Genomic DNA, 22,451 nt, shown 5'->3' on the forward strand with positions numbered 1-22,451 from the left:
TTTTGGGACACAATTCATTTGATTCGGTTCACCTAAAATATTCGTTCAACAACTCATTCAGTGACACTTCCTGTCTGCATAAAATAGATCTGAAACACTTTTGTTTTCAAATGTAAAAAAAAAAAAGCCGTTTATTTAGGCTAAATAGTGCAAAATACCACCAATAATTCATGTGAGAACATTTGTTATTGAATTATGGTGTAAGTCTCTCAACATTATACCTTAGCTCCTCAACGCAAACCTAACAACTCATCACAAAGGCAGCCAACAAATCCAAACACTCACAAACCTTGCTTAAAATCTTCTTGAATCATAAAAATGTTCAATCTCTAACATCCAATTACAGCATACAGCAAGTCACTGTGGGGTGGCACGGTGGTGCAGTGGTTAGCACTGTTTGGGGCCAGAGTCTCCATCACGGCTCCGTGTGTGGAGTTTGCATATTCTCCCCGTGTCACCGTGGGATTTCTTCCAGGTACTCTGGTTTCGCCTCGTAGTCCAAAAACATGCTGAGGTTGATTGGAGTTACCAAAATGCCCATACACGTGCACGTGTTGGTGAACGGTGTGAGTGTGCCCAGCGATGGGTTGGCGCCCCATCCTGGGTTGTCCCCTTCCTTGCGCCTGTGGCGTTCCAGATCGCCTCCGGACCCCCAATGAACCCGAATAGGATAAGCAGTTTCAGAAAGTGGATGGAACTTATAGTACATTTAGTATATATGTCGTAATATGATTGTTCTTAAAAGTTTGTTCTGGTTATTTAAATATATTATGTGCTGCATGGATATTTTTTGGCTTGAAAAATGTGTAAGTGAAGCATACCCCTGCAGCTGTATCATCCCGTTTTAGAGCACATACAGTCAAAATTCGAAGCATAGAATTGTCCAAAATGTCATACATATCAAGACATTTTGGACATTTCTGTGCTTCCAGCTTTGTGGAACAATTTAGGGAAGGCCTTTTCTGTTCCAGCATTACTGTGCCCCAGTGCACAAAGCAAGCTCCATGAAGACATGTTTGGTGTGGAAGAACTTTACAAGCCCCCGCATAGCCCTAACCTCAACCCCATGGAACACCCCCAGGCCTTCATACCCAACGCATGGGCAAAAATCCCACAGACACACCACAAAATCTTGTAGAAAACCTTCCTAGATGAGTGGCAGTTGTAGCTGCAAAAGCGGGACCATATTGATGCCCATGGATTTAGATTGGGATGTCATGAAAGTTTATGTGGGTGTAAGGGCCTGGTGTCCCAATACTTTTGTTCATATAGTGTACTTGACTAAGACTACATGCCTGATGCTCATGGGTTTTTGTTCATGTTGCAGATCCCGAGAATACATATATAGTCTGACAATGAGGTATCGCTTTGTTCATGGTTACAAATGGTTTGGTCCTTCTCATCTGTCACGATGGTAAAATGCATATGCAAATGGAGGGATATGCCCAATGGTGTTCAGACTCCCAGTGCTGAGCAAAGGTAGCTTCGGTCATTGGCACACAGGGGGTGCCTCAATAAGTCCCTTCCAATACACACATCATCACCCCACCAGCAGCCCTACTGGTGACCCCCAGCAGGACACAACCATGGAGTGGGGGGGGAGGTCACACCATACCCCCTGCCTCTCAACAGCACAAGGACGATGCATAGCATGATGTTTTTTCCATTTTTCAGTGGTTCTGTTCCTCAGGTTCTGCCAACACGTCGTAGGCTGGAAAGAACTTCGTCGTGGACCAGATCTGGCCCGTGGACTGGTACTTTGAAACCGCTGCTTCAAGTTAACACTTGCCCAAATTAAACAAGAGCCTCATCGCAGGTACCAGGTTAGACAATACACCCCTGGTTGTTAAAACACAGGTTTGTATTTTATAAATCCAAAAACTCATCAATCTAAAATTATGCTTTAAAGAACTGCTTTGGAAGCGTCAGCAGAGTAAAGGATGCCAGTTTAGGCTGCGGACTTCCATTAAAGCAGATATTTTATATGTTGTAGACTCTATATACAGTGGCTCAGTCAATGTAACTGTAAATTCACCTTCAGGGTAAGGGTTTGAATTGCATGCCCAGCTGTGTGTTTGTAATCTGTTCTTTCTGTGTGAGTGAGTGTCCTGTAATGCAGTGGTCCCCAACCTTTATTTCGTCACAGACCGGTTTAATATCAGAAACTATTTTCACGGCCCAGCCTTTAAGGAGTGGCAGATAAATATACGTATACGTATTCATACGAATAAATGATACGTATAAAAATGGGGATATTTTAAAAATATAATAATGCGGTATCTTTAAAATATAATAATAAACGTAAATCCAATGTGTATTCGCAGCTTTAACAGCATCCTCATAACATCGAGCCAACAACATAACACGGGTAACATCTTACTAGCTTGTGGGACTATTTTTAGCAGTAACTATCACGTGACTGAAGTTTTTTATTTTTTCTGTGCAGCCCGCGGACCGGTACCACAAATGCACACACAGACACACACAGAAACATTATCACTCAGCTTACCTCAAAACATTGAGACTGGACTGACTAATCAACACAAGCGCAAACACACTGACCTACACTACCAAACGATCGTACACACCAACCTGTAAATGCTCTTTAGCACAATATTCAATACTGGATTACTTTTTGCACTAATTCCTTAATTCTTGCTGCTACGTTAAGGAACGTCTACTGTTTCTCCACTATCTCAACTCATCACTTCAACACCATATTATTATGTTATGTCGTGTTTATCACACTTTTGTTGTTGCTCTTGTTTGCACATTCGCACGTGCACTTTATTCTATGTTGTAAAATTATGTTGTCAATCTGTCTTGTCTCTGCTAGCCAGCTAACTAGGCTAGTTTTTCTGTTAATTTATGTTGTAAATTTATGTTGCATGTAGCACCTTGGTCCTGGAGGAACGTTGTTTCGTTTCACTGTGTACTACCTGTATATGGTTGAAGTGACAATAAAGCCTACTTGACTACTTGACTTGACATGACCCACGGCCCGGTACCGGTCCGCGGCCCGGGGGCCACTGCTGTAATGGACTGGTATCCCATCCATCCTGTGCCCTGTCTTGTACCCTGTGCTTCTGGGAAAAAGCTTCAGACTCACCTTCATACTGTACTGGATTACTTAACACTATCAAAAACTCAAAAAATAATATGTAAACAGGTCAATAAAAAAACACAGAGATGCAGGACAGCTCAGGTCTTGATTTTTTTATTTTATTGTAGGAGTAGGATATACGTCCTCTCCTGGAGCTGACTCCTTATGGTGGTGGAGGGGTTTGCGTGTTCCAAGGATCCCAGGAGCTAAGTTGCCCAGACTATGTCTCTGGGCTGGCCTGGGAACGCCTCTGGATTCCACCGGAGGAGCTGGACAAAGTGGCCGGGGAGAGGGAAGTCTGGGTTTCCCTGCTTAGTCTGCTGTCCCCGTGACCCGACTCGGACAAGTGGTAGAGGATGGATGGGTGAATGGGTAGGATACGTGGGCGGTGGGCGTTGTTGTGGAGGTTACCCATTGGGCATGCTGTTGGAGGTGGATGGATCTTCCTCCCCCTGATTGGCCAGCAAGGGTTTGCGAGGGGCAGCATAGCGTATGATGCAGGGATGGGCAGGTACTACGCAACATCTGACGGTTGCGCGGGATATGCCAATGTCTTGGGCTCGGTACCAATTGCCTGTCCCTGCATCATAGCAATCTACTGTCGTGATGGTTCCAAACCCATCTTGGCCGCCCACCACGAAGATCTGGTCATCAACCACCTCAATGCCGAAATTACACCGTCTGTTGAACATGGGTGCCACAGCATGCCAGTGATTGGACAATGGGTCGTAGACTTCCACGCTCCGCAGGCACTCGAACCTGTCTGTACCGCCCACCTGGGAGATGACAAAAGCAAGTGATCACTTGGATACCAAAGGGGTGGGCAAACATCAACTTTCACAAAGTCGTGAACTCCTTGCTTCTGGACTTTTAAGCTTAAGAAACCAGAGGGCTCATATATAAAGGGTTCATATGAATTTATAAAGGGTTCAAATGAACAAAAAAGATGAGAAACATTCGTACATACATTTATATCAAGATTTTAGGACTTATAAAGAAGAAACTTATCCTGAAAAAGTCTGCACATATACGAATGGTCCAGAGGAGTCATACAAACGTTTTGGAGGAAACAAAACAAACCAACATGCAGAGTTCAGAGAGAAATGTACTTCTATTTATGGTTAGTTTTAGGGTTTGGAGAAACGTGTGTTGATAAACATAGAAACATTTTTATTTTATCTGATATAAAACTAACATTCAACATATATTTTATGGTTTTTATTGAACTACTTCAGATATAGCTATATATTTACTGGGTACAGTCTAAGTTTGAGGTGTGTACTGAACGGCACCAACATGTGTGAACCAGCATGTAATAGGTATAAAAAAGTGTAAGAATGCCACACACAGCATCAACATGGCATATCTAGCTTTGTTAGAAGTGATGCATGACCAAATATGACAGGATAGAGTATTTTGAGATCACAAAGTACACTATATGATGCTGGGGAGTGCAGGCACTACGCAGTAGCTGAGGGAGCCGCGGGGTAAGCCCATGTCCTGGGCACAGTACCACCCGCCTGTCTCCGCATCATAGCACTCCACTCATAGCAACAAAGGCAAATTACCATGAATCTCACAGGAAAAACATGAGACTTGACACCTAAGGTTCAAGGTACAACAAAGGAGTCACTCACCGCATAGATTCTCCCATGATGTGCTATGACCCCAACACCATGCCGGGGTGTTCTCATAGGAGCAATCATGCTCCATCGGTTGGTGATGGGGTCATAGCACTCAACAGTGGCGAGGCACTCAGCTCCATTAAAGCCCCCACAGATGTATATCTAGGAAAAACAAGTATAAAGGTGAAGACTCTTATGCTGTACCTGACCGGCGATGAAGAGCTGAAAAGAGTAAATGTACAGCTGAATCCCACCGTCTTTCATAAAAGTTTATCCATTACAGGGTCATGGTGAACCTGGAGGCTACCCCAGGAGGCATAAGCAAGGGGATTTTATGTGCCAGTTTGCCAATCTCATAAGTCTTAGACTGTGGGAGCCAGGTTAGGTATCAGTGTCTACAGTTAACCTATGGCAGCACAGTGCTACCCAAAGTGCCAGTAATGCAGACCAATACTGCAAAGTCATGTAAGTTTCATCCAAAATCTTAAGGCCAATGAACATATCAATTGTAGACTGAAATCTCGAATTTGAAGAGCTACCGAATGTGTAAAATAATAAATTTCATGAGGAAAATGAGGGTAAACACACCCAGGTGACCTACCTTGCCATGGAGGGTGGTAGCACTGGCGTCGCTTCTTTCCGCGTTCATGGGCTGGATGAAGCTCCATCTATCGGTCTCAGGATCATACCTTTCGACCGTGTTGAGGCGTCCGTCAGCATTACGGCCGCCCATGACATAGATGAAGCCATCCAGCACAGTCACAGATGAATAGTAGCTGCGCGACTGCATCGGGGCCACAGTGTGCCAAATCCGTGCGATGGGGTCGAACTTGTGCACACTGTTCAAGCAGGCACCACCATCACACCCCCTGATGCAGTATACAAACCCCTTGAGGTACACCATGCCATGGTGGGCCCGGGGTTTGTCACCCTGCTGCGTCACATTTACCCAGCGGTCGGCTCTCGAGTCATATGCTTCGATGACATTGCTTGGCCGGTCATTCCAGCCACCAATGGCCAGCAAGATGTCAGCGGGCAGGCGTGGGCGGACCAGCGGGTGCTCAAAGTCCGATTGTGGGGGACCATTAATGTCCAGGTCCATGACCTTCAAAGTGTCATTAATAATGGGCCTGAACTCCTCATTGCCCTTCACTAGGTCATGGTTCATCACATACTTGATGTATTTTCCGTCCATGCGAGCCATTCACACCTACAAAGGAAACCAGATGGATAGAGATCCCATGAGTTTCTTGGTGCTTTTTTAAGTATCACTGGAAAAGAGCAACTCTTAACATAAAGGGTACAACAGCAAGTCCAAATTTTTATTTCTCATTTTCAAAATGCTTTAGCTGAAGTCATTTGCTTTGAAAGTTCCTGATATGTGAGTTAACGCTTGCTTAATGTAAGACATTTGAGTATGTCGCACTTTCTGTTAATTTGTTTGTTAGACTGCACTGCCAGTTGTAATACTTGGAAGTCGAAGTTGTAGACTTACGGAACATGGAAATGGAGGTTTAGTCTCTAGCTACAGCAACGAGGATTGGGGAATTCACTAAATCAGCGTTCTATTCTTATGTCCACATGTCAGTGAGAACATTGCATAATTATAGTCACCTTAGGCAACAGCATAGAAATGTGGGCCTTGAGGCTGGCAGGCTCATGGAAGATCCAGCGCAGGATGGCGTCAAAGACCACTTCCTCCTGTTCTACACTGAGCTCATCCTTCTCAATGACCTCACAGAGCTGGTGCAGGGTGAGCTCCGGGAATTCCTGTGAGGTGCTGGCGACATCCGTGAAGTTTTCCAGGAGAAAGTGGAAGGCAGACTGGCGCAGCTCGGGGAGTCAATAGCTGTTCGCCGTGCTGTAAATGCCAATGCAGTTACTGACGCAGAGCTGGACAGTCAGGAAGTCACTGCAGTGCTGTACAATGCCCGGGATGTTTAACTGATCACCGGCCGCCAGGAGGCTCTCCATGTTATTGACCGTGATGCGCACAGAGTGGGTATAGGCATACTCGATCACCAGTTTCATGAACAGAAACGCCTGGGATGTTGTACTTGCACTTCCCCTTGACATTCCAGTCACTGGTGAACAGAGCTCTGAAAAATAAAGACATGACTTATTTAAATATGGGTTTTGCAGATGTGGTCCCCTTTTTACATTATCACACAATTATTATACTTATGATATGCTAAAATTTAATAAATATATATACATATATATAAATAAATAAAAATATAAATAATCGGCAATAGATGCATTTAGTTTACCCTATTCATCTGCGTAACTGCATTTCCGCAGTAAACGGCGCAAGGGCTCTTGGGATCGGTTCGCGAACCGTTCGTTTGATTCACCGACCCAGTGTCCGAAAACCCGTAAGTTCCGATTGGTTCATCGAACAGGTTCTTTTGAGTCACCCAGTGTCCGAAAACCCGTAAGTTCCGATTCGTTCATCGAACAGGTTGTTTTGAGTCACCCAGTGTCCGAAAACCCGTAAGTTCGATTCGTTCATCGAACAGGCTCTCGGGTTTTTTGGAGTCAGCGAGTTAGGGACTAGGTTCTCGGCACCAGACTAAGGCCCAATCCCAATTCTATTTTCTACCCCTTTGCCTACCCCTCACCCCTTCCCCTTGCCCCTTGAAATGAAGTGGAAAGGGGTAGGGTTAAAAAATTTCCCCTAAGAAATGGGACACCACTACTACACTGTTATACGTCATCATCCATTGTCACTACCTCCTAACGTTACGTCAGAGGACATGCGCCGATGTTTATCACAAATTGCCAAGAGTGTCCAGCTGCAGACGCCTGTAGAGTGGAGCTCCACCGGAAATACGTCACCTCCACAGGAAATACGTGATTTTAAGGGGCGTAAAGTGGAGCACCACAGGAAACACGTGACCAAACTGTGTGTTACAGCGGAATTTCAGTTGTAAAATTCTCAAAAAGTATGTTTTTGTTCATTTATACGCTAGAGAAATTATATATATATATATATATATATATATATATATATATATATATATATATATATATATATATCTATCTGGTCTGATCTAGTTTGTGGAATATATATATTGGTCATAAGATGAGCAGTTATAAACATGCCATACATACGCAATTGCTATTATGTTACTTTCCATACACATTACTAATATATATATTGGTCTTGCCTTAACTGTTATAAACATGTACGATTGCTGGAACAGCGCAAATGCGTACGTATTTTATGTGCATTTGCGCTGATATGACAAGAAATTATTGTGCATTTTAACCTGTATATGCTAATTCGTACTTCATTTGCGGTATATAGGTTGAAATGCACGGTATTTTCTTGTCATATCAGCGCAAATGCACATAAAATACGTACGCATTTACACTGTCACAGCAATCGATTGCCGCACGTATCGCTTTTAAAGGTGAATGCGTACTTGCGTACCAGTTATATGCAGCCCTGTATGTGTTGTATAAATGATGATCAACATGTAACAATTATATTCAATCAACTGCTAAATTTATTTAGACAGCAACAACAAACAGAATGAAATTTAAAAAAAAATCTATCAACACACTCACGTGCCAGTAATTTAATCTTTCTCATAACAGACAGCATTAACCCGGAGGCTCCGCTGGTCAACACAGGCATGTAAAAATAATTCCATGTCACGTGTTTCCTGTGGAGCTCCACTTTACGCCCCTTAAAATCACGTATTTCCTGTGGAGGTGACGTATTTCCGGTGGAGCTCCACTCTACAGGCGTCTGCAGCTGGACCCTTCTCCAAATTCCAAGCTGTCGCCGTCAGCATCGTAGCATGTAAAGATTACTCACTCCCAAAGTTTTTTTGCGCCGTATTTGGACTTTAAAAACAGATGTTCGTTTTCACCTCGAAAACGTATGAGCCTTCGGGTTTCCTCAGCTGTCCCTATACAGAATATAATTTACAAAAATGTTGTCATGTTGCAATAAGTACGAATAGTGTAAGCACCGTTCATTTACATGTACACATATGGCCGTAAGCAAAACAAAACAACGCGTTACAACATGCAGTCAGTTACCGGGTAACGTTATATGACATAAAAATATATTTCCTAATATTGTGCATTCAGTGCTATCCGCAAGCAAACTTTAGCGATTTTTTTCAAACGTTTCTTTACAGAACATCACCGTAAACACAAACACAAGGTTGATGGTAATATACATGTAATGAAAAAATGTCATAAAAATCCTTATTAATGGCAAAAATTACTTAACATTTATGGGTCTGCTTGCTCGAGTGGGCAGCCAGGTTGTAAATTTCTCTTAGCCCTTCGTTTGAAGTGAGGTCCCGAAAAATCTTCGTTTCGAGGGCTATCTAGCCCTTCCCCTTACCCCTACCCCTCCAATCAAAAGAGAATTGAGACACCCCTACCCCTACACGTGAACGCGCCAAACGGAGGGGTAGGGGTAAGTGTAGGGGTAAGGGGTAGAATTGGGATTGGGCCTAAAGTCTACGAACGCAAAAGTGACGAATGTAAGTGACGAACATAAGAATAAACCTAAAAGTGATAAGACAAGCGCAGAGGGAACATGAAAAATCCGAAATCGCGGGGGATGATTTGGATGTTGAATAGCCAAAGATCAGTTTTAAATAAGATTTAAAATAATTTTAAAAATCGATTCGTTCAGACTTACGAATCGGTTCAACCCGTTCACTAAAAAAACCGAGTTAAAAAGAACGATTCGTTCGCGAATCGGCCATCACTAGTATGACTGCTTTAGCCCGCTGCGAGTACAGCCTGCATGTGTAACAGTCGGACCTAGCATTTCACAATACTATTGATGATACGTAAAAATAAAATAGATTTGAAACACGTACGTGTGTTCCAATATTTCAAAATAGCCTTATACGTAGGCTAAACAGTGCTAAGGAGTAAGCAAAATGCCACCAATAAGTCATGCGAGAAAAATAATTAAATTATGGTGCAAGTCTCTCAACATTATACCTTATAGTTATTCAACGCAAACCTAGTAGCTCATCGTCGACAGGTAACGAGTCCAAACGAAACTTGCTTAAAATCATCTTAAATCATGAAAATGTTTCACCTTTAAAATCCAATTGCAGCATGCGATAAGGACCCCTCCAGTAGTACTGGTCCCGGTAAAATCGGCATTCGTCTTTTAACAAGCTAAACACACCAGGCAAATTTTGCAGCGGTTAGATAAACATTGATGGGAAATATGTTTTTTCTAATTTACAATGACAAAGGAAAGCAGCTAAGCCAGATTCGATGTTAACAGCAATTAAAAGACGTGCTGCAAACTGCTGCACGCGAGACGCGCTTTGAAATTCAGTGAAAACGGCGGGAAATGGTCTGAGGTAAAATTCAACGGTAAAATTCACCACGGAAACTTGGTGATCGTTGGATTTTTTTAAACTTAACATGAATATTTTAAAGTATATATTTTTACTAAATTGTTTGCAGGTTTAGGCTCCTTTTAAAGTAATTTTTCAAAGGATATTTTTAGACATGCTTAGGTAATATGAGACACTTTCACGAATTCTATGCTTCCAGCTTTGTAGGACAGTTTAGGGAAGGCCATTTTCTGTTCCACCATGACTGTGCGCCAGCGTGTAACCCAGATTAGGAATGTGGGTAAGACCAAACGTTAAATTAAGTCAATTAGATGAAATTTCTAATGTTATCTAATTTGCTTAGATAGTATTGTACCAAAATATGTGTTAAATGAAACAAAGAAATTAGGGTTATGGAGGAAAGACGTGTTTTTTTTTTTTTTTATTTGACTTTACATATTAACTATACGCGTGGAGCAATTCAGCCATTTAGAGCCATGCGCGGGTACGTGACTTCAGTCGGTTGAGTAAAGCGGCAGTAAAATATTAGGTTTTCTTTCTTTATACCAAATATCTGGGTCAGTACTATTGTATGAGATAGGTCTTGTAAAGTTGACTGCGATTACCACGGAGTACATGTGGATTCATGTCTATAGTGGAGTCTTGAACAGTAAGAGCAAAGAGCTAGCTGCAACGCTAACTAGTTTGATATTAAACGCGGTGATTCTTTTAATGTGAACGAATTGTTTTAAAATATGCGCAAGTTGTGCGACACAGTTACACGTATAAAACGCTATAACTTGAGGTAATTGAAGTAAATCGGTTAAATTATAAGGATCTGAGTATGGTATTAGGACAACAATCGGGAGATTAGTTAAAGTAAATTGATCACAAAACAGAGGGTATTTGTATTGAAACAAATGTATTTCATTTCTGGTTAGTGTTTAGTGAAACACAATGTCTCATACATATTTGTTTAAATAGCAGGACAGAACCATGGAGTGGGGGGTCTCACCATACCCCCTGCCTCACATCAGCACAAGCATGATGCATAGTATAGTGATGCATAGTGATCGATGTTTTTTCCATTTTTCAGTGGTTCTGTTCCTCAGGTTCTGCCAACACGTCGTAGGCTGGAAAGAACCTCGTTGTGGACCAGGTCGGACACATGGACTTGTACTTTGACACCCCTGCTTCAAGTTAACTCTTGCCCAAATTAAACAGGAGCCTCATCACAGGTACCAGGTTAAACAATACACCCCTGGTTATGAAAACACTGATGAGTTTTTTTTTTTTTTTAAATACAAATCTATCTAAAATTGTTTTGAAGAGCTGTTTTGGAAGCACCAGAAGAGTAAAGGATGCCAGTTTAGGTTGCAAACTTCCATTCAACCCAGAGTGCAGCGGGATAAGCCCATGTCCTGTGTCTCCACATCATAGCATTCTACTATGGTGGTTGTTCTAAACCTGTCTTAGCCACCCACCATGATGATCAGGCCATCCACCACCTCAATGCCGAAGTTACGGCACCGGTTCAACATAGATGCCACAGCATGCCAGCGATTGGTCGGTGGGCTCGGTACCAATTGCCTGTCCCTGCATCATAGCATTCTACTGTTGTGATGGTTCTAAACCCATCTTGGCCGCCCACCACGAAGATCTGGTCATGAACCACCTCGATGCTGAAATTACACCGCCGGTTGTACATGGGTGCCACAGCATGCCAGCGATTGGTCAATGGGTCATAGACCTCCACGCTCCGCAGGCACTCAGACCTGTCTGTACCGCCCACCTGGGAGATGACAATGGTAAGTGATCACTTGGATACCAAAGGGGTGGGCAAACAACTTTTCACAAAGTTATGAACTCCTTGCTTCTGGACTTTTAAGCCTAAGAAACCAGGGGGCTCATTTATAAAGGGTTCATGTGAACAAAAAAGATGAGAAACATTCATACACACATTTATATCAAGATTTTAGAATTTATAAGGAAAGACTTAACCTGAAACGTCTGCACATATACGAATGGTCCAGAGGAGTCATACAAATGTTTTGGAGGAAACAAAACAAACCAACATGTAGAGTTCAGAGAGAAATGTACTTCCATTTATGGTAGTAAATGCATGATCATGCATGATCCAGTGCAGGATGGTGTCCTCCTTTCTGACATTAAGCTCATCCTTCTGAATGATCTCACAGAGCTGGTGCAGGGTGAGCTCCGGGAATTCCTGTGAGGTGCTGGCGATCATCTTGAAGTTCTCCAGGAGGAAGCGGAAGGCAGTCAGGAAGTCACTGCAGTGCTGTACAATGCCCGGGATGTTTAACTGATCACCGGCCGCCAGTAGGCTCTCCACGTTATCGACTGTGATGCGCACTGAGTGGGTATAGGCATACTCGATCACCAGGTTCATCCCTTCTGGGGAAACGCCTGGGATGTTGTACTTGCACTTCCCCTTGACATCCCAGTCACTGGTGAACAGAGCTCTGAAAAATAATCCAGGACATGACTTACTTAATAGGTTTATTTATGGGTTTTGCAGATGTGGTTGCCTATTTACATGATCACACAATTATTATTTTTATTATATGCTAAAAATTAATGTTTATACTTACTAACAAACTGTAGCTTGGAAATATATTGTTACCCAGTACTACAACAGTAAAACATAGTAACTAATTTAAGAAACTTTCTATTATCATACAGACTTATTGCCAGAGACAAGTCAATGCTAAAGAGAAATATTTCACTCCTTGAGTGAAGCATAATGTGGGCCCAGTCTGGTACTTTAAAACCCCTGCTTCAAATTAACTCTGCCCTAATAAGACAGGATCCTCATTGCAGATAACAGGTTAGGTGAGATGCCTCTGGCTGTGAAAATGCATGTTTATATTTCCATCCATCCATCATCATCCAACCTGCTTATCCTACTGGGTCGCGGGGGTTCCGGAGCCTATCCCAGAAGCAATGGGCACAAGGCAGGGAATAACCCTGGACAGGGGGCCAGCCCATCGCAGGGCACACTCATACACCATTCACTCACACATGCACACCTATGGGCAATTTAGTAACGCCAATTAACCTCAGCATGTTTTTGGACTGTGGGGGGAAACCGGAGTACCTGGAGGAAACCCCACGACGACATGGGAAGAACATGCAAACTCTGCACACATGTAACCCAGGCAGAGACTTGAACCCAGGTCCCAGAGGTGTGAGGCAACAGTGCTAACCACTGCACCACCATGTCGCCCCCTGTCACATATATCATAAATCGAAAAACTCATGAGCCTAAAATTATGTTTTAAAGAGCTACTTTGGAAGTACCAGCAGAGGTGAAGATGCCAGTTTAGGCTGCGGACTTCCATTACAGCAGATATTTTATATGTTGTAGACTCTATATACAGTGGCTCAGTCGATGTAACTGTAAATTCACCTTCAGAGTGAGGGTTGGAATTCCATGCCCAGCTGTGTGTGTTTTTAATCTGCCCTTTCTGTGTGAGTGACTGTCCTGTAATGGACTGGTATCCCATCCATTCTGTGCCCTGTCTTGTACCCTGTGCTTCTGGGAAAAAGCTTCAGGCTCACCTTGATACTGTACTGGATTGACTAACGCTATCAAAAACTCAAAAAAAAAATATTTTGCTTTATTTGTATTTTTGAGGTAGGATATGTGGGCGGGGGGCGGTGTTCTGGAGGTTACCCATTGGGCATGCTGTTGGAGGCAGATGGATTTCTCTCCTCCTGATTGGCCAGCAGGGGTCAGCGTAGCGTATGATGCTGGGATGGACAGGTACTACGCAACATCTGAGGGTTGCGCAGGATAAGCCCATTTCCTGGGAATGGTACCAGTTGCCTGTCTCCACATCATACAATAGTATGCAAAAGTTTGGGCACCCCTCGATATATAACATATTTTGGTCATTTTTTAATGGAAAAGATGTAAACACAGTCTCTGTAGGAAATGGGGAAAATGCACAATATTTTCACCAAACATTGATGCATAGTTACTTTTTATGTCATAAATTGAACAAAGATAAAAAATAAAAACATTATTATGGCACTCTGCAAAAGTTTGGACACCCTAAGAGTTCCAAAGTCTCAGGTTCTTTTTAATAGGTTTCAGACCTTAATCAGCTTGTTAGATCTGATGCATGGCATCAGCTGTCATTAGTAAATGTCAGCTGGTGTCAATTTCAAAGCTTTACAAATACACTGACTCTTCAAACCTTGTGCACACACTTGTGGACACTCAACAACCATGGGTTCCTCTAAGCAGCTGTGTAAGACTCTGAAAATGAAAGTTTGATGTCCACAATGCAGGAGAAGGCTACAAGAAGATAGGAAAGAATTGTCACCTTGCAGTTTCCACAGTGAGAAGTGCAATTAAGAGATGGCAGTTCAGGGGAACTGTGGAGGTCAAGATGAGATCTGGAAGACCAAGACAACTCTTGGAGAGAACTGCTCATATGCTGGTCAGAAAGACAAATCAAAACCCCCATTTGACTGCAAAAAACTGCAGGAACATTTAGCAGACTCAGGAGTGGTGGTGCACCGTTCCACAAGACCTTCGTGAAAGAGTCAGCAGAAGAAAACCTTACCTGCATCCCCATCATAAAATCCAACGTCAGAAGTATGCAACAGAACATCTACAGAAGCCTGATGTGTTTTGGAAACAAGTGCTGTGGACTGATGAAGTTAAAATAGAACTCTTTGGCCACAATTAGCAACGGCATGTTTGGAGGAAAAAAAGTAGCAGCATTTCATGAAAAGAACACCTTGCCAACTATTAAGCATGGGGGTGGATCTATCATGCTTTGGGGTTGTGTTGCAGCCAGTGGCACAGGAAACATTGCACGGGTGGAGGGAAGAATGGATTCCACTAAACATCAGCAAATTCTGGAAGCAAACATCACACCATCTTTAAAAAAAAGCTGAAGCTGAAAAGAGGATGGCTTCTACAACAAGGCAAACAACCCTAAACTACCTCAAGAGACACAAGCTGAAGGTTTTGGAATGACCATCACAGTCCCCTAATTTAAACATTATGAAAATTTGTGGGTAGATCTCCTACAGATACTCTATTTACATCTTTTCCATTAAAAAATGACCAAAATATGTTATTTTTTCGAGGGGTATCCAAACTTTTGCATACTACTGTAGCACTCCACTCATAGCAACAGTGGCAAATTAGTTAGTTGTCTCCATAGTGTAGTGGTTATCACATTTGCCTAACGTGTAAAAGGTCCTTGGTTTGAAACCAAGTGGAAACATGGTAGTCTTTTAAGGGGCAGTGTGTGGCTCAGTGGGCTAAGCCTGTGTGCCTGTAATCACAAGGCTGCCGGTTAACATCTGCGGGTCCTTGAGCAAGGCCCTTAACCCCCTGCTTCCTGGGTGCCGCTATGGGTGGCTGCCCTTTGTGGACAACTTACTCCACAAAGAGCAAGTTGAGGGAGGCATAAAGACAATTTCCCCACAGGGATTAATAAAGTATCAATTATTATTAAATTACCATGAATCTCACAGGTAAAACATGAGACTTGACACCTAAGGTTCAAGGTACAACAAAGGAGTCACTCACCGCATAGATTCTCCCATGATGTGCTATGACTCCAACACCATGCCGAGGTGTTCTCATAGGAGCAATCATGCTCCATCGGTTGGTGATGGGGTCATGGCACTCAGCAGTGGCAAGGCACTCAGCTCCATTAAAGCCCCCACAGATGTATATCTAGGAAAAACAAGTATAAAGGTGAAGACTCTTTTGCTGTACCTGACCGGCGATGAAGAGCTGAAAAGAGTAAATGTACAGCTGAATCCCACCGTCTTTCATAAAAGTTTATTCATTACAGGGTCATGGTGAACCTGGAGGCTACCCCAGGAGGCATAAGCAAGGGGATTTTATATGCCAGTTTGCCTATCTCATAAGTCTTAGACTGTGGGAGCCAGGTTAGGTCCTTCAATGAACATATCAATTGTAGACTGAAATCTCTAATTTGAAGAGCTACCGAATGTGTAAAATAATAAATTTCATGAGGAAAATGAGGGTAAACACACCCAGGTGCCCCCCGCCATTGACCCACCTTGCCATGGAGGGTGGTAGCACTGGCGTCGCTTCTCTCCACGTTCATGGGCTGGATGAAGCTCCATCTATCGGTCTCAGGATCATATCTTTCGACCGTGTTGAGGCGTCTGTCGGCATTACGGCCACCCATGACATAGATGAAGCCATCCAGCACAGTCACAGGAATAGCAGCGGCGCGACTGCATCGGGGCCACAATATGCCAAGTCCGTGCGATGGGGTCGAACTTGTGCACACTGTTCAAGCAGGCACCACCATCACACCCCCCGATGCAGTATACAAACCCCTTGAGGTACACCATGCCATGGTGGGCCCGGGGTCTGTCGCCCTGCTGCGTCATATTGACCCAGCGGTCGGCTCTCGAGTCATATGCCTCGATGACATTGCTTGGCCGGTCATTCCAGCCACCAATGGCCGGCAAGATGTCAGCGGGCAGGCGTGGGCGGACCAGCGGGTGCTCAAAGTCTGATTGTGGGGGACCATTAATGTCCAGGTCACACATGACCTTCAAAGTGTCATTAATAATGTTATTGCGCTTCACTAGGTCATGGTTCATCACATACTTGATGAAGAAATCTTCATTCATGCGAGCCATTCGCACCTACACAGGAAACCAGATGGAGAGAGATCCCATGAGTTTCTTGGTGCTTTTTTAAGTATCACTGGAAAAGACTCTTAATTAACATAAAGGGTACAACAGCAATCCAGATTTTAATTTCTCATTTTCAAAATGGGCCCCCCATCCTGGCTTGTTCCCTGCCTCGTGCCCATAGCTTCCGGGATAGGCTCCGGACTCCCCACGACCCAGTAGGATAAGCGGTCTAGAAAATGGATGGATGGATTTTCAAAATGGTTTAGTCTCTAGCTACAGCAATAAGGATTTGGGGATTCACTGAATTAGCATCCTATTATGTACACATGTCAATGAGAACATTGCGTAATTATAGTCACCTTAGGCAACAGCGCAGAAATGTGGGCCTTGCAGCTGGCAGGCTCGTGGAAGATCCAGCGCAGGATGGCACTAAAGACCACTTCCTCCTGTCTTACATTGAGCTCATCCTTTATGATCTCAGAAAGCAGGGTGAGCTTCAGGAACTCCTCAGAGGTGCTGGCGACCTCCTTGAAATTATACTAAACTATGTAGTGTTTTTCCAGATCGCGTTGAGCCTACGCCCTAACCCCTGCAATGTGGAAAGGTCGGCTGTACAGTGATTATCCCTGGATTTTTTTTTGTATTATATATGAGTAGTCATCACAAATCCAAACACCAATAAATCTAAAATTATTTTTAAATGAATACAATTGTCTTTGTCATTTTCCTCAAGGTTCATTTTCTAAAGATGAAACACTGAAAGTATCCTTCACATCTATTTCAGCAGCGCTGCAGAATCATCGGTCAGTAGTAGACATTGGAAATTATACTGGGAAGGACACTTTCATTTGGTATATGATGTGGGTGGTGCGGTGGCGCGCAGTGGTTAGTACAGTTGCCTCACACCTCTGTGTGTAGAGTTTGTATGTTATCCCTGTGTCATCATGGGGTTTCCTCCAGGCTTTTCAGTTGCAACCCACAGTCCAAAAACATGCTGAGGTTAATTGGAGTTACAATTTTCCACGGCGGGTTGGCACCCCATCCTGAGTTCCCTTCCGTAGGTTCCGGGATAGGCATATACTGTATATATAAATGTATACACAAACTTAATGCTGAAATTTCACGTATATCTGATTTCTAGAAATATTTTAGAGTAATAAATAAGTGTGATGAATACATGCATGTAATAGTTGGAATTTGCATTTCACAATACTAGTGATGGGTGAAAAGACTATTTTTTTCAACAAAAATATTCGTTCAACAGCTCGTTCAGTGGCACTTCCTGTTTGCATAAAATCTATCTGAAACACTTGTGTTCCCACATGTCAAAAATAGCCTATTGTTTAGGCTAAATAGTGCTAAGAAGTAAAAATGATCTTTGTTATTTAATTATATTGAATTAAGTCAGGGCTCACCAACATGATGATACCAAGGACCACATGAGTCGCCCGCGGACCTGTTCTAAAAATAGCAAAAACTCACCAGTGAGCAGCGTCTAAAATTAAATTTTATCCTGTTTTACCCTATTCTTCTTTAATCACATTTACATCTATATAGGTTTGAAAATGACAATATCTAAAAAAAAAAGCATTTAAAACATGTTTATTATACATGAAGTTTAAATAAGTTTAGGAGGGTGTTTCAAACTGGTAAAATTGAACCCTGTGGTACCCCACTATGAACACAGGCCCACTTTGACATTATGCCTCTAATAACTACCCACTGCTTCCTGTCTGTTAACCAGTTTTTGATCCAAACTGCTACAGTTCCTAAAATCCATGCAGCGTTGAGCTTAAGCAAGAGCCATTTGTGGGGGACAACATCAAAGGCCATCTGGAAATCTAAGTAGATAACGTCATAGGCTTTTTTGTGATCAATTTCTCTTGTAGCTTACTCAAAGAAGTCAAGTAGATTAGTTAAACAGGACCTACCTCTCCTAAATCCACGTTGGCTATCCCTCAGAATGTTATTTGAATCCAGGTAATCTACCATTTTCACTTGGACTATAGCTTCCATTACCTTTCAGGTTATGCAAGTTAAACTGATTGGCCTATAGTTTGCTGGATTACTTCTATCCCCTTTTTTGAATATGGGTGCTATATTAGCATGCTTCTAATTAGAAGGTACCACACCAGTCTGAAATAGTAAAGTTGAAGGTTGGCTAATAATATCCCTCATCTCTTTTAAAACTATAGGTAAGATGCCATCAGGGCCCTGCGACTTATTTATTTTGAGTTTAGCTAGGCTTAGTACCACATCAGCCTAAGTTATACATATATTGGTCATAGACGACGCTGTATTTATACTAAATGGTGGCAGGTTACTTGTGTTCTCTACTGTGAACACCCGTTTAAAATAATCATTGAACTAATTTGCTATATCAATATTTTCAATTATAAGACCCTTACTATCCTGCAGATTAGTGATTTCAGCTTTTAGAGCTATTTTGGAGTTAATATATTGGAAGAAACTTTTAACGTCATCCTTAGCCTCCAAAGCAATCTTCCTTTCTACTTTCCTCTTGAGTCTAATGTTATTTTTTAACTCAACCTGTAGACTTAGATACTCCTGCTTTATTTTGAAATCGTTAGTTAATTTCCATTTGTGGAACAGAGCCCTTTTCCTCCTGACTTTATCCTTAATTTCCGTAATAAAGCACCTTGGCTGCAGTTTCCTAGATTTAGTTTTGCTGGAAACAGGTATGAAGTCCTCTTGCACTTGCAACAACGTGCTTTTAAAAAATTCCCATGCCTTTTCAACAGTTTTGCTGTTTAACTCCATCCAGTTTACAGTTTCTAGTTTCAGTCTCATTCACTCAAGGTACGCAAGTACAGAGGCAATCCTAGGGTCTGTCATCATTTTAATAAATAATCTGACATTAACAAAAAATTGTGAACAGTAAACTTTTTATTTCACAAGTTACAATTTTCAACAAGTTAATGGACTTTAAAATATGAAACCAGCTCTCGTTCGCCATCTAGTGGCTTTGGGGCCCCAAGCAGCTGCCTGCCCTGCCTGCTGACAAGATATGCGCCTCTGCGCAAGCACACTGCAGCTGTGTACTGAGTCGATGCAGCAACAGATTAATGGTGTGAATTTGAAGACATGGGTCACGTTACGCCCCATTCACTATGGCCCGTCCGGTAATACTGATGTCCTGTGCGCCCCGGTAAAATTCGTGTTTTAACAAGCTAAACACCGAAGACATATTTTGCACAAAGAAACGCAGTTAAGCCAGATTCCATCTTACCAGCAATGAAAAGACTTGCTGAAAAGTCTTTGTATTTGAACATTTTTTTTTGGAAATATGTGTGTGGGGTTGTGTGACTGTATCAGAAGTCGTATGTGAGTAGTCAGATTTGTAAAAGAATCTCTAAATGTGTACTGAGCATCCAAATGTGAAAACAGGAGTCTGTTTTGGAAAAGTCCTCTGATCTTGGATGTGTTACGCGATATGAAGTACATTGCGATCGATAAGCCTATACAATGGCAGGATTCTGAGATGAAAATATAATATTTTAATACGAACAAGATTTTAATAAACATACAATTTCAATAAAAGTAACTGAATGGAGTGCAGCAGCATGTAATGCCCCTAAACCTATTTTTTAATCCAACGTTCGATTCATTTATACCAACATTACGATAGATTCTGTTCTGTAAATTAAACTGAACTTCCCATCACTAGGCTGCAAATTCACAGGCAAATAGTACCGCGGATCTTTAACGATCGAGGGAAATTGTTGACAGGTTTAGGTGTTTTCTCTCATTATGCTAGTCCTTTAGGAAGCCAGGGGGCGCTAGAGATTGTCCAAATTCTGGATAATGGTTTGATTTTAAGCCGTGCACGTGTAAACATATACTGTACTGATTAATAATCAAGCATTAACGTCGATTTATGTTTCAGAAGTTCTTGGATGTAATCATTAAAAGTGAAATAGAAGGGAAAAAAAGCCAAAAATGTGGAAAGGGGGAAAAAAGTACAGATGTCCTTCGAGCCGGATTCGAACCAGCGACCTAAGGATTACAGTGTTGATCCTCTACAGTCCTCCGCTCTACCAACTGAGCTATCGAAGGCACCTCGCGCTTTTTTTGATTACATAGATTCCATGTAATTTATAAAATATTTTATTGTTCATGCTATCGTATAAAAAATATCTGATGCTTAAATGTCGTCGTCATTGTGGAGAGTTTCCTAGCGCAGACCGAGCCTGAATTGCCCGTGAAAATTGCTATTTACAAGCCGCATTACAATGAAGCTCATGCCACATGATTGATTATAAACATATTTATATAATATGAACACTAACGGTATTAAGAATCAATATCTGTATAATGCAGTCTTAAATACTGAAAGAAATACATGCTTGTTTTACTGCACCGTAGGTAACCTGTCTACCTCCTCAGCTGCGTCCAGAGAACCGTAAGAAAAAATCTGTAATTTGAGTTTGAACGCCTGGATCTGCCATGCATTAAAGACGCATTTTAATGAGGACTGCAGAAGTTGTGACACTACACTACAGTGAAATTTTGAGCTATGAGAAGACACCAAGGGAATACAGAACGCATGAAAGCTTCTAATGAATGCGGTACCAGCACAAGAAAAGAAGCGGAAAAGGGATTAGAGAAGTCATGCCGAAGGAAACGCATCCTGACAAAGAAACCGACGTGCTTCGCCGTCCCCACATATAGACAATTGCCTTTACAGTGGATATAAAGTATACACACCACTGTAAAAATATCAGGTTTTTGTGATGTAAAAAATGAGAATATGATAAATCATTTAAAAACTTTGCCCACCTTTAATGTTACCTAAAATCTGTACAATTCGATGGAAAAACAAACAAATCTGTGAGCGAGAAAATATACATATAAAAAAAGTACAATAAGCTGGTTGCATAAGTGTGCACCCCCTTAAAATAACATTTTCTTGAAGTACCTTTTGATAGTATTACAGCTTTGAGTCTTTTTGGGTAGGAGTTTATCAGCATGCCACATCCTGACTTGGCAATAATTGTCCACTTTTACTTGCAAAATCACTCTAAATCTGTCAGTTTGCCTCTCTGGTGCACAACCCTCTTCAAGTCAGAATTTCAGTTGGATTTAGGTCTGGGCTCTGGCTGGGCCATTCCAAGACTTATTTTCTTCTGGTGAAACCATTCGGTTGTTGATTTGGATGCATGCTTGGGGTCATTGTCATGCTGAAAGGTGAAATTCCTCTTCAGCTTTCTAACAAACACCAGAAGGTTTTGGGCCAAAATTGACTGGTATTTGGAACTGTTCATAATTCACTCCACCTTGACTAAAGCCCCAGTTCCAGCTGAAGAAAAACAACCCCAAACCATGACACCGCCATCACCATGCTTCACCGTGGGCGTGACGCCGCCACCACAGTCCCTCACTGTGGGCATGATACCGCCATCACGATGCTTCACCGTGGGTATGCTGTTCTTCTGGGGTTATGTGCAGTGTTGTTTTTGCACCAAATATACCATTTTGGGATTGTGGCCAAACAGTTCAACCTTGGTTTCAACAGACCACAACACATTTTCCCACAAGCTTTTGGGAAACTTTATGTAATTTTTAGCAAAATTTGGCTAGGCCTGGATATTTTTCTTTGTAAGAAAAGGCTTCCATCTTGTGACCCTACCCCATAGTCCAGACATATGGAGAATATGGGAGATTGTTGTCACAAGTAGCACATAACGAGTACTTGCCAGAAAT

At 42.3% G+C, this 22,451-nt stretch overlaps 1 long non-coding RNA gene, 2 other non-coding genes and 1 pseudogene across 4 annotated transcripts; 2 read left to right on the top strand and 2 right to left on the bottom strand.

Moving 5' to 3' along the window:
- Positions 1-3,201: 3,201 nt before the first annotated feature.
- On the bottom strand, positions 3,202-10,023 carry LOC111844297 (kelch-like protein 10; annotated as a pseudogene).
- A 65-nt stretch (positions 10,024-10,088) lies between these two features.
- LOC140588238 (uncharacterized) lies at positions 10,089-17,437 on the top strand. Of its 2 annotated transcripts, XR_011989585.1 has the most exons (4): positions 10,089-10,359; positions 11,155-11,296; positions 11,499-11,866; positions 12,257-17,437. It is a non-coding gene; the product is annotated as an uncharacterized lncRNA (long non-coding RNA). The 2 variants fall into 2 exon arrangements; XR_011989584.1 differs by having other exon boundaries at positions 11,155-11,866.
- On the top strand, positions 15,253-15,325 carry trnav-aac (transfer RNA valine (anticodon AAC)). Its single transcript has one exon. It is a non-coding gene; the product is annotated as a tRNA-Val (tRNA).
- A 3,279-nt stretch (positions 17,438-20,716) lies between the features above and the next one.
- On the bottom strand, positions 20,717-20,804 carry trnay-gua (transfer RNA tyrosine (anticodon GUA)). Its single transcript is given in 2 exon segments — positions 20,717-20,752; positions 20,768-20,804. It is a non-coding gene; the product is annotated as a tRNA-Tyr (tRNA).
- Between the last annotated feature and the right edge of the window lie 1,647 nt (positions 20,805-22,451).

The sequence above is a fragment of the Paramormyrops kingsleyae genome, chromosome 3 (genome assembly GCF_048594095.1).
Source record: "Paramormyrops kingsleyae isolate MSU_618 chromosome 3, PKINGS_0.4, whole genome shotgun sequence".
NCBI classification, from domain to species: domain Eukaryota; kingdom Metazoa; phylum Chordata; class Actinopteri; order Osteoglossiformes; family Mormyridae; genus Paramormyrops; species Paramormyrops kingsleyae.